The sequence below is a fragment of the Paramormyrops kingsleyae genome, chromosome 6 (assembly GCF_048594095.1).
Source record: "Paramormyrops kingsleyae isolate MSU_618 chromosome 6, PKINGS_0.4, whole genome shotgun sequence".
Classification (NCBI taxonomy): Eukaryota; Metazoa; Chordata; class Actinopteri; order Osteoglossiformes; family Mormyridae; genus Paramormyrops; species Paramormyrops kingsleyae.
The window spans coordinates 21,612,904-21,623,050 of NC_132802.1; positions in this window are offsets into that span (position 1 = coordinate 21,612,904).

Below are 10,147 nucleotides of genomic sequence, written 5' to 3' on the forward strand. Positions count from 1 at the left end.
ACTTAAGAATTAAGCGGTACCCGCACTGCTATATTTTAATCTTTACCGTACCACCACGTCTCACAAGTTGCCAAGACTCTGCTACTCAGGAGCGTCACGCGAGAGTGGCGGGGCACCGCGCGCAGTACCGACAGTGTTGTTGAGGCGCTTCTGTTGTTCCCAACACCCCCACCGCAGTTCTCACGGTCAATACAGTAGCGACACTTTTATTTCTCCACTTCGAGCACTGCTTAAACAGATCACCATATTAAACGCCAGTCCAACTGATGCTTCCGGTTATTAGCACAGTACACAGAGAGCGCTGTAGACATGCACCAGACCAGAAGCATAGCACCTCAAACCTCATAGCACCTTTATTTAAGATTTTTCATCATATACTCCACATCAATATCTGGTGGCTTCGTTCCTATCTATGGTTTCTTTCTCTTACAGCAACGGAAAACTTCTTGATAGTTGACTGCTCTTCTTTAACTTCACAACAGATAGAGATATCTCACAATTAGTTACATTTATTTATACAACAACTTTTAACCTTCAACCAAAGACAGGAGGAAGATCTTGCAGAAAACCTCACGCACAGCGCAAACAATCATGCCATGGTGAAAACCACTGAGATCGCATTTTCCCCAATCTGGTGTTTAATGTGAACATTAACTGAAGCTTCTGACCTGTATTTTCACAATTTTATGCATTGTGCTGCTACGACATGATTGGCTGATTAGATAATTGCATGAATAACCAGGTGTACATGTGTTCCTAAAAAAAGAACTCTGTGAAAATATATGTTGTATTGTAAAACATATGCTATATGATTATATATATATATATATATATATATATATTTTAATGAATCTATCTTTGGAACACACAGGTGTTTTCAGCTCTATGAATTTCACACAAGGTAAGGGTTTAAAATCTCATGTAATGATATATAAACTACTCTATAAACTACACAACGTTTTGAAAGGTATATAATAATAAAATGCTATTCTCTTTGCTTATTAATGTTAATTATTTTTTATTTTTAAAAAACTATTTTTGGTAAAGCAACAACAACAACTGTGGCCATAATAAAATGCATATTGTATAATAATACATAAACAAAGAGTGACACAAAATATCATTGCATTGCTTGTAATATAAAATATGCTGTTTCTTTTTCAAAGGCTCTACTATCAGTGCTGCCAAAAATGCCACCACCAATGGTGAGATATTAAATGCAGTGTTTTTCAAATGTATTAAACTGGCAGATTCAATTTTATGATTAAATCTGTGGTTTTTGTCTGCAACTGTTGTTGTTGAACTGTATATCTTTCTAGTTTAGATGTGAACATAAACCAAAGCTCCTGACCTATATTTGCATGATTTTGTGCATTGTGCTGCTGCAACATGATTGGCTAATTAATATGGCTAATTGTATGTTTACAGGTATTCCCAATTAAGTACTCGATAATAGTGTATGGTGTATTGTAAATTATATGGTATATGATTTAAGGTACACATATTAATGAATCTGTCTTTGGAACACACAGGTGTTTTCAGCTCTATGTATTCCACACAAGGTAAGGGTGTTGTAATGATGTCTAACATACGCTATAAACTAAGGTGTTGAAGGGCATTTAATAATAAAATGCATTGTAATGTTATTCTTTTCTGTGAGCTATTTTCTACTTTTTTGTGAATTATGTTTGATAAAGTAATAATAATAATATGCTTTCCTGTAGTAATATGTGAATAAACAAAGTAATTTAGAATGCTGTTTCTTTTTCAAAGGCCTTACCACTTCTACTACTGATGGTGAGATATGAAATGCGACAGTGTTTTTCAAATGTATTAAACAGATGTATCCAACTTTATGAATAAATCAGTGTTTTTTGTCTGCAACTGACTTTCTTAAATGTAATGTATTTCTTTTTAGTTTTGTCATGGTTCTTATTACTGGTTTATTACGCTTGATACATATGATACATATGTAATCATGTTCAATATGATATAACTTCTAACTCATTGTATGTTTCTCTCTGTTGTGTCTGTGCAAGCCTGTAATGGTACATTAATTCTGTAGGTTAATTGAGTTGTATGTGTCTGTTTTCTGTGACTACAGTACCTATAATACCTATAGTCAGTGGAGCAGTAGCAGGCTTTATATTGTTAGTCTGTCTCATCATTGTGGCCCTCGTCCTGGCTTGCAGGACCAAGACACAATCAGAACCAGGTATGAATAAGTTGTTAATTAAATATCATGTTTTTATATATATTCACTTTTGCAAGTTCGCTGTATGCTGCAGTTCTGCATTCCAGTGTTAATACTGTTTCCTGCGGCACTTGCATTTCCTCAAGTTTGCTGTCATAGTTTGTGTTTATGAATGAGAGAAGACTGATGCTTTTGGCCTCTTCATGCAGTGGCTCTCATGACATACAATAATCAGTCACCTGAAGACTCAGATTCAGAACCAGACTACATCAATGAGACAAATGAGGAGGGTAGCCAAGATTACATCAACATTGAGTTAGAGGCCAAGAATCAGGAGGATTCACTTTGTGATGAGGATGACTACATCAATATGCCCCAGCTGCCCAACTGTGCATCCTCAAGCAGTGGGAGTGAAGATTATGAGAACTCAGCGTACCTGCAAAACTTGCGTTTGTGAGCCTGATCTCAGTTCTGCTCCACTTCCATAGATGAAAAACTGTCAGTATCCTGTAGCTGGACTACATAACTGTGTTCATGCCTTTATTTTCATTTCTGACAAAAGTCTTGCAAATATAAAGAACAGTACAATGTATGTAATCAAAACCTGTTTGAATGTGGAAGAATCATTTTCAAGCCAATAAAATCATTAAACAGGCAATTGGCAGTTCAAAAGCAGTATATCATTCAAACTGTATTAACACTAACAGTTGCTGCAATTGCTATAATTATCAGTGTCTTCTTTAACTGACAGAAGGCCATGGCCCTGCAAATCATGTACAGAATACTTAAAATGCATAAGATGGCAAAATGATGAAATGACTGAACAATTTGCCTTTGTATCTACTGGATGTACCCTGCCTTGTGCCATGTGCTTTCCGGCACTGAATCTAGGCTTGCTGCAACCCTGAATGAGATAATAAGTAGTAGGCAATGCTGTATTTCCAGTGGAATGGTACATAGTATAATTATTTTTATGCACTCAGATTTTTCGCATGCTTCTTCTACAGTTCTTGGGACTTTCATCCCAAACTAGCTCTCACCTGTTTGCAACCACCTTAACTACCTTAGCAACCACCAAGCAACACCTTAGTAACCACCTTGAATAGCATAATGACATGACAGCAATCACCATAGACACCATGACACCCTAGCAACTACCTTAACTAGCCTATTAGCAACTATCTAGCATCTTAGGGCAGGGGTATACTTGACGCTCGTGACACATCCACGTATGCATCATGGCCTCCATGCGTTTCCAGCGTTGATTTCAGGCGTCTTTTGTGCACGTACGTGAGGAAGTAACATGAGATGCAGTACCACCAAAAATCTTGGGGGCAGTATTGTCACCTTTTATCATGGGGGTCTCATCCATCCCACCCTGCCTGTCCGATCCCTGTATTTCCCCTTGGCCATGTCTAAAGGCCTGGGGTTAGTTAGTTTTACCTCTCGTTCCTACCCTCCTGTTAATCATTTACACTATATTAGCGTCTCTTAGTCCTGTGCTTCCTGTTCGGCCATTGTGACCTGTCAGCAATTATTAAACTGTCCTGTTTGTCTTAATAAATACCCTCTAAGTGGGTTCTGTTTAAAAGCAGCCTGCATTTGGGTCGTACCTTGACAGAATGGTTAAACCGATTAAAGGACCCAACGGCTGTGCAGGAGATCCTTCAGAGGTCTCTCTGCAGACCTGCCACCTTGCCCCAACACCAAGCCAGCTATTGGAATGTACATCTTTAACATCCAACAGCTACTTGAACAACCCACTGTCTGAAGATGATCCTAAGGAACCGGAGAAAGAATGGGAACTCCTCCTCTGTAGAAGGGGTTAGCTTATATTGGAGTCCGAGTGGCTCTGGCAGCAGATGACTGGGGAAGATGAGGACACGCTGGACTTGTCAGCCCACGCCTGCGAAAGTGAAGCCACCCACCTTGCTGCTTCCTCGCAACGCGAAGCTGCCCAGCCTGCTGCACCCTCGCGACATGAAACCATTCTGTTTACTGCTCCCTTGCGAAGCAAAGCCACTCTGCACTCTGCCTGTCCCTTCTTCGTCGCATCAAGCCGCTCCTGCCTTGGGTGTTTGCGGACCCCCAGTGCAGGTGTCACCCGAGGCCATTGCCTTGCTGGAACGGACAGACAAGGGGTTGGTGACCATATCCCCAACCTCAAAATTGCAGAGGATCTGAAAAAGGTGCTTCTCCTGGAAAGAGCAGTGAACCAGGATTCCGGTTCTCCTGCCTTTGACTCCGAGCCATTCTCAGCCCCCCAACAAGCTAAATCCTTGGCCATGACTCATCCCACTGCCCCAAGACTAAGGAGTTGGAGATGGAAAAAGCAGTCTCCTGTGGAGGCGACTTCCTCAGATCTGGGGACACCCTGTGTGGACCACGGTGAGGCCATTGCTTCTCCCCACATGCTCTCATCGCTCCTAACCACTTCATTGGAGTCCTTTACCGCCATGCCCAGCTCAGGTGAGGCTCCCGTTGCTCCATTAATGCCTGATGTAGAAGTCCCAGTTCCTCCCTGCCTCTCTCAGGTTATCCCGGCAGTGTTCTGCTCACCACCAGAGGCTCCTATGCTTAGCTCACCACCTGAGGTCCCTGCTGTGCCCAGCTTCTTGCCAGAGGATCCTGCCGTACTGTGCTGGCTGCCAGAGAGTCCCACTGTGCTGCATCCACCACCAGCGGGTCCCACCTTGCAGTTGCCAGCAGTCATGCCTGCTCCTGCCTGCCTGCCTGCGGCTGTCGTCCAGATGGCTCCGGCCCAGCCTGCGGCTGCCTAGTCGGTCCCTGGCTCCTCTGAGGCCATCGTCACCCAAACGGCTTTTTCCTGCTTGCCTGAGGCTGTTGTCACCCAGATGACTCCCGCCTGCTCGCCTGCCTGCTCACCCGCAGCCGTCGCCTCATCAACTACTACCTGCACAGCTGCAGCCGCAACCAGTTCATCGGCTACTGCCTGCTCACCTGCCTGCTCGCTCATGACCATCGCTGCTTCGTCGGCTCCTGCACACCTGTGGCTGTCTCACCAGCCATCCTTTGCTTGGCTGCAGCTTCTATCCACTCAACCCAGGTCTCAAACCCTGACTCCGCTGACCTGGTGGGTGTTTCTGGGACCCTTCAGGAGGTTGTCATCAGGGGAGGGGTGCAGTAGGGTCCTGTGAGGCGAGGTCTACTTTGCCGCTTGGCCTCTCACTGGCATACATCTCACCTCACCCAGACTCCACACCTGTGCCAACTGTGAGACTACTGGTAGTTGTCTGGACTCCAACTTTATCGTCACTGCTTGGAGACCGCTGCCAATTCAACACCTGATGCTTCAGCTGCCACCAGTCATATGCCTGGCTCTCCAAGTTAAGTGGGACCCTCTGGGTATTGCCCTGAGTTCCATTCCATGGGCCCCTGTTCAGACCCCATGACACACCAGTTCAGTGTTCAAGATGAGCCACTGGTGTCAAGGAAGGTCCAAAAGGGGGCAGGCTGAGTCTCCGTCTCTTGAAAAGGGAGGCAGGGACACACAATCCGCGCCAGTCATGCCACATCCAGTCCCAAGCCCTGCAGTTCCCATGATACCCACCTGTTCCTGTCCTGATTCCTGACCTGGTCCTGATCCTGTGGGCCCTTTAGCACTATCTGACCCTATTCCTGTAGTTCCCTAGGTGCCACCTGGTTCCACTGGCCCGCCAACGCCTAAGTAGATCCACGCAATGGGGCCGATACCCAGCATCTTGGGGTTCTCCAGACCCCCCAGTCTGACCTGCTCCCCTCTCCTGTCCAAGTGTTTTCCCTCCTACCCTGTCTTGGTTTCCCCCTGGTCTGCACCCTCTCCTGTGGTCTTGCCCTGGTCCATTTCCCCCGTGCTCTGCACTTGTGTCCTTGTCCCTATCCTTGTGGTCTTCCCACATGTCTGTCCTATCCCTGTCTTCTTGTCTGTCCAACCTGTCATCCCTGCAGTTCTTAGCCCTGCTTCTGGCCCAATTAGTGTCCTGTCTGGTCCTATTAGGTACACTTCTGTTTGTGGGTTCTGTCTTTCCCATAGTGTCACTTGTTGGGTGTTCCCTGTTCAATCTGCCTGATCCTGTTCCTGGTTCTGTTTTGATTCTCTCTAGGTCCTTGGTCCCGAGAGTCTGCCTGTCTGGTGTTCGACCCTGTCCAGTATAATTGGTCCTGTCCCGTGTCCTGGCCTCACGTGCCTGTCCTCTTGTATGGTCCCTTGGGTCCCCGCCACAGCCTGCTCTGTGTGCCCAGAGTGCGTGCCTTTGGGCTGTCATGTCCAGCCCACCGCCTGCCTGTCTAATCCCTGCATTTCCCCTCCCCTTAGGTGTGGCTTTAAAATAGCCCTGCCTGGGGTTCGTTAGTCTTACCTCTCGTTCCTGCCCTCCTGTTAATCATTTTACAGCTGCATTGTGTTTGCTTATTTTTTAGTCCTGTATATTAGCGTCTCTCAGTCCTGTACTGTTGAAGCACCTTTTGATTTAATTACAGCATTCAGTCTTTTTGTGTAGGAGTCTATCAGCATGCCACATCTTGACTTGGCAATATTAGCCCACTCTTACTTGCAAAAGTGCTCCAAATCTGTCAGATCATGAGGGCATCTCTTGTGCACAGCCCTCTTCAGGTCACCTCACAGATTTTCAATTGGATCTAGGTCTGGGTTCTGGCTGGGCCATTCCAAAACTTTTATTTTCTTCCAGTGAAGCCATTCTTTTGTTGATTTGGATGTATGCTTGGTGCCTTCATGCTGAAAGGTGAAACTCCTCGTCATCTTCAGCTTTCTAGCATACAACTGAAGATTTTGGGGCAAAAAGTTCAACCTTGGTTTCATCAGACCATAACACATTTTGGGAGACTTGATGCATTTTGTTTCTGCAAAATTTAGCCAGGCCAAGATGTTTTTCTTTGTAAGGGTTGTATGGGTTGTGACCCTAACCCATAGTCCAGACATATGGAGAATACGGGAAATTGTTGTCACATGTAGTACACAACTAGTACCTTCCAGAAATTCCTACAGTGTTGCTGTTGGCCTCTTTGCAGCCAGCCTCCCTGACCAGGTTTTGTCTTGTTTTTTCATCAACTTTGGAGGGACGTCCAGTTCTCACTAGTGTCACTGTTGTCCCATATTTTCTCCAGTTCTTGATGACTATCTTCACTGTGTTCCATGGTGTATCTAATGCGGTGGAATTTTTTATACCCTTCTCCTGAATGATACTTTTCAAAAATGAGATCCCTTTGATGCTTTGTAAGGTCTCTGCAAACCAAGGATTTTTCTGTAGGATGCAACTGAATAAATCCTACTAGGACTGCTTAACTTTATTTGGGGTTAATAAGAGTCATTTTATTTGATGGCAGGTGTTTTACCCAGAAAGACTGAATGCTGTAATTAAATCAAAAGGTGCTTCAACGAAGTGTTAGTTTAAGGGTGTGCACAATTATGCAACCAGCTTATTGTATGTTTTTTATTTTTTATATTTTTCGACCGAACAAATTTCTTTGTTTTTCAATTGAATTGTACAGGTTATTACGGAAGAGGATTAGGGCCACCATGAAAATATTATTTGAATTCTGACTTTGTCAGAATTCTGACTTTAATGTCAGAATTCTGACTTTTTTTCTCAGAATTCTGACTTTAATCTCAGAATTCTGACTTTTTTTTCTAAACTCAGAATTCTGAGAAAAAGGTCAGAATTCTGACATTAAAGTCAGAATTCTGACATTAAAGTCAGAATTAAAATAATATTTTCTTGGTGGCCCTAATCCTCTTCCGTAGGTTATGGTCACATTTCTTTACATCACAAAAACCTGCCATTTTAACAAGGGTGTGTACACTTTATATCCACTGTAAATACAAAATACTACTACGAATTATCTAACGAAATATAATGCAACATTCAACATGAGGTAGCAAAGTACCAATATGAGTGTATCAGTGGGTAGAACATAAAGGATTCTGTAGCAGTATTACAGAATCAGCAATTCACTGTGGAGGCAGTTAGAGTGCAACATTTCACGCCACAACCAAAGGAGCCAACCAAGATGGTTTTCTCATACTGCCCCTGGTGGACATAACTTTTATTCCTCCAGATTGATATAAACTGCACACGCAAGTATGTGCAGCAGCACCTCTTGCATACAGTTGAAAGCAGACGTTTACATAAACTTCAGAAAAAGACACTTTTTTTCCCCTCACTGTCGAACATTAAATCAGAGTACTCTTTTCTGTTTAAGGTCAGTTAGGATCACCAACATGTATTTGGTAAATGTCGGAATAAAGAGAGAGAGAATTTTATTGAGCTTTTTGTTTATTACTTTCATCAAAGTCAAAATTTACATACACTTTCTTAGTATATGGTAGCATTGGGTTTTGCATTGTGAAACAGCCACAAGCTTCTCACAATAGTTTGCTGGAATTTTGCCCCATTCCTCTTAACAGAACTGGTGTAACTGAGTCAGGTTTGTAGGCCTGTGCAATAAGATTTTTTAGAGTACCATAGGGGGTAGTACCTCTTGGGCAATTTCCAGTGGTAAGAAGTTAGACCAAGATAACTGTTAGCCTTCCTTAGCTGCAGACAGCTGCAGGTTCCTTGGTCTGTTGCAGTCTGCCTGCGCGTGCTATCCACATGTCATTTTTCTCTCAGGGTTTTTTTCCCCTAGCCTTTCATATTCTCAGACTACCGACAAGGCAGTGGAGCAGTGTTTGGCAGCACACCTCTGGGGACAGCTCCAGGATCCCCAACTAATTTAGCCTGGAGTCACAAGACTCTCAGTTACCGTGGCTTACCATGAGGAGGCACAGTAGGAGTCTTGGTGAGAGAAAGACTATGAACTGCTCTCAGAAGATTTATGCACTTGGCCTCCTTTACCCAGAACCTAGGTTGGCCAACAGCAGAGGCTAAGGGAGGGATGTCGCAAAAATCCCTAAATGTGACATCTCACTAGCTTACTGCACCAGATACATCACAATACGCCCATTAGCCCATGCTGAAGAAAGGCAACCAACGAAGATCAGCAGGTTTATCTACAGAACCAGACACAAAGGAACAATAGTAATTTTAGCGGTTTTACTTACCATTCACAAAATGATCTCTGCAAACTCTGGCATTTAAGAGGCCGTGTAACCATTGTTGGCAATGTGGCTCACTAAATTATACTTTGTTTTTCCTCTCTTTTTTATTACAGTTTTGGAATCCTAAGATATCCTTTACCTTTGTCACAAACACTGCTGTTGTTGCAGCCAACAACAACACACCAAATCAGGGCTGACTCCAGATCAGCACTCGGAGGGGGGGCATTTCACTTTCAAGGGGGGGCAACTTCAGATTACCTGTAGATCCACAGGTGACATTAGGGCAGCACTATATATTGTTTCAGCAGCATTCATGACTAATCTACGAGAGAAGTCTGCCTGATAAAATTCACTCTGATTTAAGTGTTTTTGAATACACGTAGTTTCCTGCTAGTGAGGGACACGTGGGCTCTGCATGCACAGCAAACCACCATCACAATCATTCTTGATAGAGAGATGGAGAATGCCGTTTCTTTCAAAATGATTTATGACCTAAAGGTCAAAAGGTTACGGGTCAAAAGTTCACTTGGAGGGGGGACGGGGTTGGGGCGTGGTTGGGGTGGAGCCAGATTTCAAAACTGATTCGCAAAATGAATGTATAAAACTTTGTACGAACAGGCTTGCGCTGCATACACGTAACAAAACGTTTTCGTATAACGCGTCTGGAAAATAAAACACCAGAACATCTTACATTTTAAAACATCTGTACATATTACTTTGAAAAACTTTCATGTTACATTTTAAAACATCTGTACATCTTTCATATTACATTTTAAAACATCTGTACATCTTACTTTGAAAAACTTTCATGTTACATTTTAAAACATCTGTACATCTTTGAAAAACTTTCATGTTACATTTTAAAACATCTTTACATCTTTGAAAAAATGTTCATG